Genomic DNA, 7,465 nt, shown 5'->3' with positions numbered 1-7,465 from the left:
CAATGTAAAATGGTAGGAAATAATAAACACATCTTTTATAGACCATAATGCAATAACAATAGTAACCTATTCAGGGAGTATAAACAAAACTCATAGACCAAAATGAAGACTTAAAAATGAAATCCTAAACAATGACTGGGTTAAAGAACAAATTATAGAAATAATTGATAAATATGGGAAAGAAAATGATGATGATAAAATACATACCAAAATTTCTGGGATGCAGCTGAAGTAGTACTTAAGAGAAAAATAGGTCAATTCTGATCATGTAATCCTTCTATTCAATATACTCCAGTGATCAAATACAAAATTGTCTCCAGGATCAAATACAAAATACTTTGTCTGGCATTCAAAGCCCTTCATAATCTATCCTTCTTCTACCTTTCTAGTGTTCTTACACATTACTTCCCACTATTTCTTTTTGATCCAGTGACACTGGCCTCTTAGGCTGTTTCATTTTGTTTGGTTATCTCTCATGCCTTCCTCCATTCTGAATACTGACCTCCCTGGCTTCTTTTAAGTCCTAATTAAAATCTCATCTTTTGCTGGAAGCCTTCCCCAATCATTCTTAATTCTGATGCTTTTCCTCTATTAACTATTTCCTATTTATCCTGTACATAGTTTGCTTTGTTTGCATGTTTTCTCCCCTCTTAGATTGTAAGTTCTTTGAGGGCAAGAACTAACTTTTGTCTCTTTTTGTATCCCCAGTGCCTGGCACACAGTAGGTATTTAACAACTATTAGCTAAGTAATTGATAATATTAATAGCTTTTAGCAAAGTTGCAGGCTACAAAAATAAACCCTCAAAAATCAATTGCATTTCTATGCAATAATAAAATCCAAGAGGCAATAATAGAAATGGGAATCCCATGGAGAATAATTTAAAAATGCATAGTATATCTGGGGATCATTCTATCAAAGCACACAAAAGACTTGTAGAGATTCAATTGCAAACTGTTCCTTAAAGAAATAAAGAACAACGGTGAGCCAGGTGGCCCAGTGGATAGAGCACTGGTCCTGGAGTCAGGAGGACCTGAATTCAGATCTAGCCTCAGACACATAACAGTCACTGGCTGTATGACTCTGGGCAAGTCATTTAACCCTAACTGCCTCACACACACACAAAAAGGACAACTTAAATGCCTAGAGAAGTATTCTGTGATCATGGCTGAGCCATGTCAATTTAGTAAAAATTATATTACCTAAGTTAATTATCATTCTAATGCTATACAGATCAAATTGTCAAAGAAATACCTTAGGGAATCTGATAAAATAGTAACAAAATTAATTTGGAAAAACAAAAGATCTAGACTTTTAAAGAAAATAACAAAAAAGAAGTAAGGACAATAGGTGAATAGCAAACTTTATATAAGCATCAGTCATCAAAATTATGTGATATTGGTTATAGAGAGGCATATCAACAGAATAGATTAGATAAGTGAGAATAAGAAAAAAATGTAACTTGATAACCCAATGTTTAATAAACCCCAAACTATAAATTACATAGGAAAAAACACTCTATTTGAAAAAAACTGCTGAGAAACCCGGAAAACAGTTTGGCAGAAATTAGGCTTAGATCAACACATTATGCCATATTCCATTGTACCATTATACCAATACATTCTAAATGGCTAGGTAATCCTATTATTAAAGATCGTATGATAAAAAAAATTAGATGAGAGGTAAGATCGAAAGAAATTATTATTTTTTTAATTGCTAGCTTGCTTTTATTTTAAGTAGATAATCCAATCTGTAACTTTTTTTTATTAGCTTTTTTCTCCAACATTTTATTTTTTTAATTTTTTTTCAATCTGTAACTTTTAAAAATTTTATTTATTTTTACTTTTCAACATTCACTTCCACAAAATTTTGAGTTCCAAATTTTTTCCCCATCTCATCCTTCCCCCCACCCTAAGATGGTGTGCATTCTGAATACCTCTTCCCCTAATCTGCCCTTCCTTCTATCTCCCTCCCTTCTGTTATCCCCTTCCCCTTCTATTTTCCTGCAGGACAAGATAGATTTCTATACTCCATTGTCATATTTCCCAGTTGCACGTGAAAACAATTTTTAACATGTGTTTTTAAAACTTTGGGTTCCAAATTTTCTCCCTTCCTCCCTCTGCACCTACCCTCATTGAGACAGCAAGTAACTTGACACTGGTTATACATGTGTAGTCATGCAAAACACTGCCATAGTAGTCATGTGAAAAAGTAACTATATTTCTCTTCATCCTATCCTGCCCCTCCATTTATTCTATTCTCTCTTTTGACCTTGTCCCTCTTTAGAAGTGTTTGCTTCTGATTACCCCCTCCTCCAATCTGCCCTCCCCTCTATTATCCCCCTGCTCTGTTGTCCCCTTCCCCCCTATTTTCCTATAGGGTAAGATAGATTTCCATACCTAATGTATGTTATGTTATTCCCTCCTTAAGCCAAATCCAGTGAGAATAAGATTCACTCAGTCCCTCTCACCTTCCCCCATTTCTCCTCCACTGTTTTATGTGAGATAATTTACCCTATTCTACCTCTCCCTTTCTTTTTCTCCCACAATAATCCTATCTCACCCCTTAATTTTATTCTCCAGATATGACCCCTTCATCTTCAACTCACCTGTGCCCTCTATCTATCTATCTATCTATCTATCTATCTATCTATCTATCTATCTATCTACATACATATAATTTTTCCCTCCAACTACCCTAATACTGACAAAGGTCTCATGAGTTATAAATATCATCTTTCCATGTAGGAATGTAAACAGTTCAACCTTAATAAGTCCCTTATGATTTCTCTTTCCTGTTTACCTCTTCATGCTTCTCTTGGGTCTTGTACATGAAAGTAAAATTTTCTATTCAGCTCTGGTCTTTTCATCATGAATGCTTGAAAGTCCTCTATTTCACTGAATTTTCACTTTTTTCCCTGAAGGATTATACTCAGTTTTGATGGGTAGGTGATTCTTGGTTGTAATCCTATCTCCTTTGACCTCCAGAATATCATATTCCAAGCCCTCTGGTCCCTTAAAGTAGAAGCTGCTAAATCTTATGTTATTCTGATTGTGTTTCCACAATACTTGAATTGTTTCTTTCTGGCTGCTTCCAATATTTTCTCCTTGACCTAGGAACTCTGGAATTTGGCTACAATATTCCTAGGAGTTTTCCTTTGGGGATCTCTTTCAGGAGGTGATCAGTGGATTCTTTCAATTTCTATTTTACCCTCTGGTTCTAGAATATCAGGGCAGTTTTCCTTGATAATTTCTTGAAAGATGATGTCTAGGCTCTTTTTTTTTGATCATGGCTTTCAGATAGTGCAATAATTTTTAAATTATCTCTCCTGGATCTATTTTCCAGGTCAGTTGTTTTCCAATGAGACATTTCACATTGTCTTCTATTTTTTCATTCTTTTGGCTTTGTTTTACAATTTCTTGATTTCTCATAAAGTCACTAGCTTCCAATTGCTCCATTCTAATTTTTAAGGAAGTATTTTCTTCAGTGAGCTTTTGAACTTCCTTTTCCATCTGGCTAATTCTGCTTTTTAAGGCATTCTTCTCCTCATTTGCTTTTTGGACCTCTTTTGCCATTTGGGTTAGGCTGTTTTCAAGGTGTTATCTTCTTCAGTATTTTTGGGAGTCTCTTTTAGCAAGCTGTTGACTTGTTTTTCATGATTTTCTTGTATCACTCTCATTTCTCTTCCTAGTTTTTCCTCTACTTCTCTTATTTGCTTCTCAAAATCCTTTTTGAACTCTTCCATGGCCTGGGACCAATTCATATTTTTCCTTGGACGCTGTGGATGTAGGAGCTTTGTTGTCTTCTGGTTGTATGTTTTTATCTTCTTTGCCACCAAAGAAAGATTCTATGGTCTGACTTTTTTTGCCCAGTTTGCTCATGATCCCAGCCAATTACTTGACTTTTAAACTTTTTGTTAAGGTAGAGGTCTGCTTCCAGTGTGGAGAATGTACTATCCCAAGCTTTGGGGGTTTTGTGCAGCTGTTTTCAGAGACACTTCTAGGAACCTCTGAGACCTGCTCCAGGTTTGCTGAGGCCTGTTTTGCCTGTGTGCCCACACCAAACTGCATTCCTCTTCCTGCCCAGCATGCTACACCTTTCCAATCAACCATCCAGGTTGTCTTGGATGGAAATTTGTTTCACTTTGTCTTTTTGTAGGTTCTGCTGCTTTAGAATTTGTTTAGAGATGTTTTTTACAGGTATTTGGAGCGGTTTGGGGGAGAGCTCAAGCAATTACTGCTTTTACTCTGCCATCGTGGCTTTGCCCCCTAGAAAGAAAGTCTTAACCAAACAAGGAATAGAAGTAACTGTGGAAGATAAAATAGATAACTTTGATTACATGAAACTGAAAAGCTTCTGCACAAACAAAATTAACACCCAAAATAAAGCAGTTGAATGGGGAAAAAACTCTTTGTATCAAATTTCTCTGATAAAGATTTGGCATGCAAGATATATAAACAACTGATATATATATATATATATATATATATATATATATATATATATATGTGTATATATATATATATATGTATGTGTGTGTATGTTTTATATATAAATATGTATATCTATTTATATCTCTATCTATCTCAAGTTTGGCATCCAAGATGTATTGCTGTTCATTTGTCCTTTATTTTCAGAGGACCAGTGATGTCACAAGATAATGTCTTGACTTGCTCATTATTGGATTTAAGTGAGGCAGAGTTGTACAAAGTCATCAGCCTCTCACTCTCTCTTCCAGAGTCATCAAAGTCCAGTGGCAAGACAAAAGTCAAGATGACTAGTGATGGCCCGGGATGCAGTAGGTGACTTTAGCATCTTTGATGTCTGACCAAGCTCTAAATGCTCCATGGAACCTGCTTCAGCTGCCTTCATCGCAATTGGGATAAACTGTTTTCATCTGCCCATTCCACTGGAGGAAGTCTTCATGTGCTTGGGGTAGACATCACCTTAACTTACCAAGAGATTTGAGGCCTGTTGGTTACCCTCAACCTGGTTTAGCCTATTTGCTGAGATGGCTTTACCAGGGTGCGGCTGCTGCATATTCTGCAGCTTCTTAGAGTCACAGATGAGAGTTGGGTGAATCAGGTGGACACCAAAAGTGCATGAACACCCCTGAAAAGAGCTTGGCAAGTCCTCACACCAAAGATGCATAGGGAGTGTTCAGGGAGGACTAACACTTCTAGTGTGAAGTGGGCAATGTAACAGGATGAATTTAAGCTCCCTGATGGCACATTTTTGTTTCCCTTTTGTATATTTGCTCAGCCCTAGCATGGTGCCTGGCACGTAGGTAGGTGTTTAATAAATGCTTATTAATTGTTTGCTATTCAAAAACACTAGTGCAAATTTAGACTGCAATTTAGTAGGAACACAATACATTCAGCACTGGCACCTTGAAGACAACTATTATTCCCACCTCTCCTACCCCTCTTTAATCCACTCTTCGATAAGTTTAAAACATCTTTGAACTAATCTTTGTATATCATGATTTTGAGCCTCTCCTCACCATCCTGATCATTCTTTCTGGGATATATTTCAGCTTGTTATTGTTGCTAGAATGTAGCATTTAGAACTGAACACAATCTAAGATATATAAATTTACAGATTATAAATTCACAGATTGTTAATTTGATATATTCTGACAAGAGGACCTGCATCTAAGGGTGGCATTCCAGGAAGAGAAGAGGTCACAGGTCATAGGAGAGCAAATTCAAAAGCAAGAAGCAAGCTGTGTGACTGTGACCTTGGGAACAAAGCAGAGTGGATGTTCTAGCCTCCAGCCCAGTCTGAAGCATATAACCAAATAATCAAGAAAGGAAACACAAACCAAAGGGGAGCTTAAATTTCTATCACTCTGATCCTGCAGACCTTTCTTTCTGACTAATGTTGGCTGAAACCAAAAGTAGTTTTCTGCAATTTCAACCAGGAGCAAGCCCACAGGTATCATCCCACAGTGTCAGCCAAGGGAATAAAAAGAAGCAGAAAGAATAATGGCAGAGAGACCAGTAAGATACTTCTTTCTCAATGACACAAAGAGATGAGGGTGAAGGCAGAATCTGGGTGGAGGTAACAATGAAGAGACTGGCCTGGGTATTGTGGACAGAACCTAGTGACATCCTGTCTAGAGGTGAATCAATGTATTTTATGGGACTGTATTACAAAATGGGAGGGGGAATGAAAGGAGAGGAAGGAATAAAGGAGATAGAGGAAAGTGTATGATGTGCATGGGTCAAATCAAGGGTTATCAATGAGAAGAAGTGATCCTGGTGGTCTCTGTAAGAGAACATGCTAGGGAGTGAATAAGGAGGTATAAAGAAGGATTAAAAAGGGGGAGGGAAAGGAGGAAAGTTTTGCTTTAATAATGGGAGGGGGTTCCACTGATGAAAGTTCCTAAAGGTGAAAAGAGATTTTCTGTGAAGAGAGATAGGGACCTGTGCTAGATGTGGTCTAGGAGAATTTGGTGCTTAAATAAATGAATGAATGAATGAAAGTTTGTCCTTCCTTGGGAGAAAGGGATTTATATATTCTGGGAGCAAATGGCACCTGGGAGAGTGGAAGGGGATGGGCCCAGAGAGGAGATTTTGAAGCATGTCAGTGGTGGAATGCATTATCAGGGATGTAGTGGGGTGGGGTGGGATCCTACCATGGGGCAATGTCTTCTCTGTTGGCTTTGTTCTGGAAGTGAGGCACAATGGAAAAGGAGAATCCTTAGGGAAAGATTTAAAAGGCAGTGGCAGAAACTGCCAAGAGAGGACACTCTAGAATAGATAGTTATGATACAGAAAATAGAGACATTTATTAATTTCTCCTATAATTTTAGCCAATCTGATAGGTGTAAAATGATATCTCAAGTTTGTTTTAATTTGCATTCCTCTAATCAAATGCTTTAGGACATTTTTTCCATATGATTATAAATTGTTTTGATTTCTTCATTGGAAAACTGCCTGTTCATATCCTTTGACCATTTATCAATTGGGAAATAACTCACATTCTTATAGATTTGACAAAGTTCTTTATGTATTTGAGACATGAGACCTTTATCTAAGGAACTGTCTATAAAATTCCTCTCCTCCTCAGTTTTCTGCTTTCCTTCTGATCTTGGCTACATTTGTTTTATTTGTATGAAATCTTTTTAATTTAATGTCATCAAAATTATCCATTTTATATCTCACAACACTATTTCTTGTTTGTTCATAAATTGTTCACCTATTCATGAGTCTGATAGGTAATATGTCTCATGTTCTCAAATTTTCTTGTAACATCTTCCTTTATATCTAGGTCATGTATCCATTTTGACCTCATCTTGGTAAATGGTGTGAGATACTGGTCTATGCCCAATTTCTGCCAGACTGCTTTCCAGCTTTCCCCATAATTTTTACTAATGAATTCTTATCCCCAAAACTTAAGTCTTTACACTTGTCATACACTAGGTTACTATATTCATTTGCTGCTGTGATTGTATGTCTACT

This window comes from Phascolarctos cinereus, unplaced genomic scaffold (genome assembly GCF_003287225.1).
Source record: "Phascolarctos cinereus isolate Bilbo 61053 unplaced genomic scaffold, phaCin_HiC Scaffold_5;HRSCAF=322, whole genome shotgun sequence".
Taxonomy (NCBI): Eukaryota; Metazoa; Chordata; class Mammalia; order Diprotodontia; family Phascolarctidae; genus Phascolarctos; species Phascolarctos cinereus.
This window is presented reverse-complemented; position numbering follows the sequence as displayed.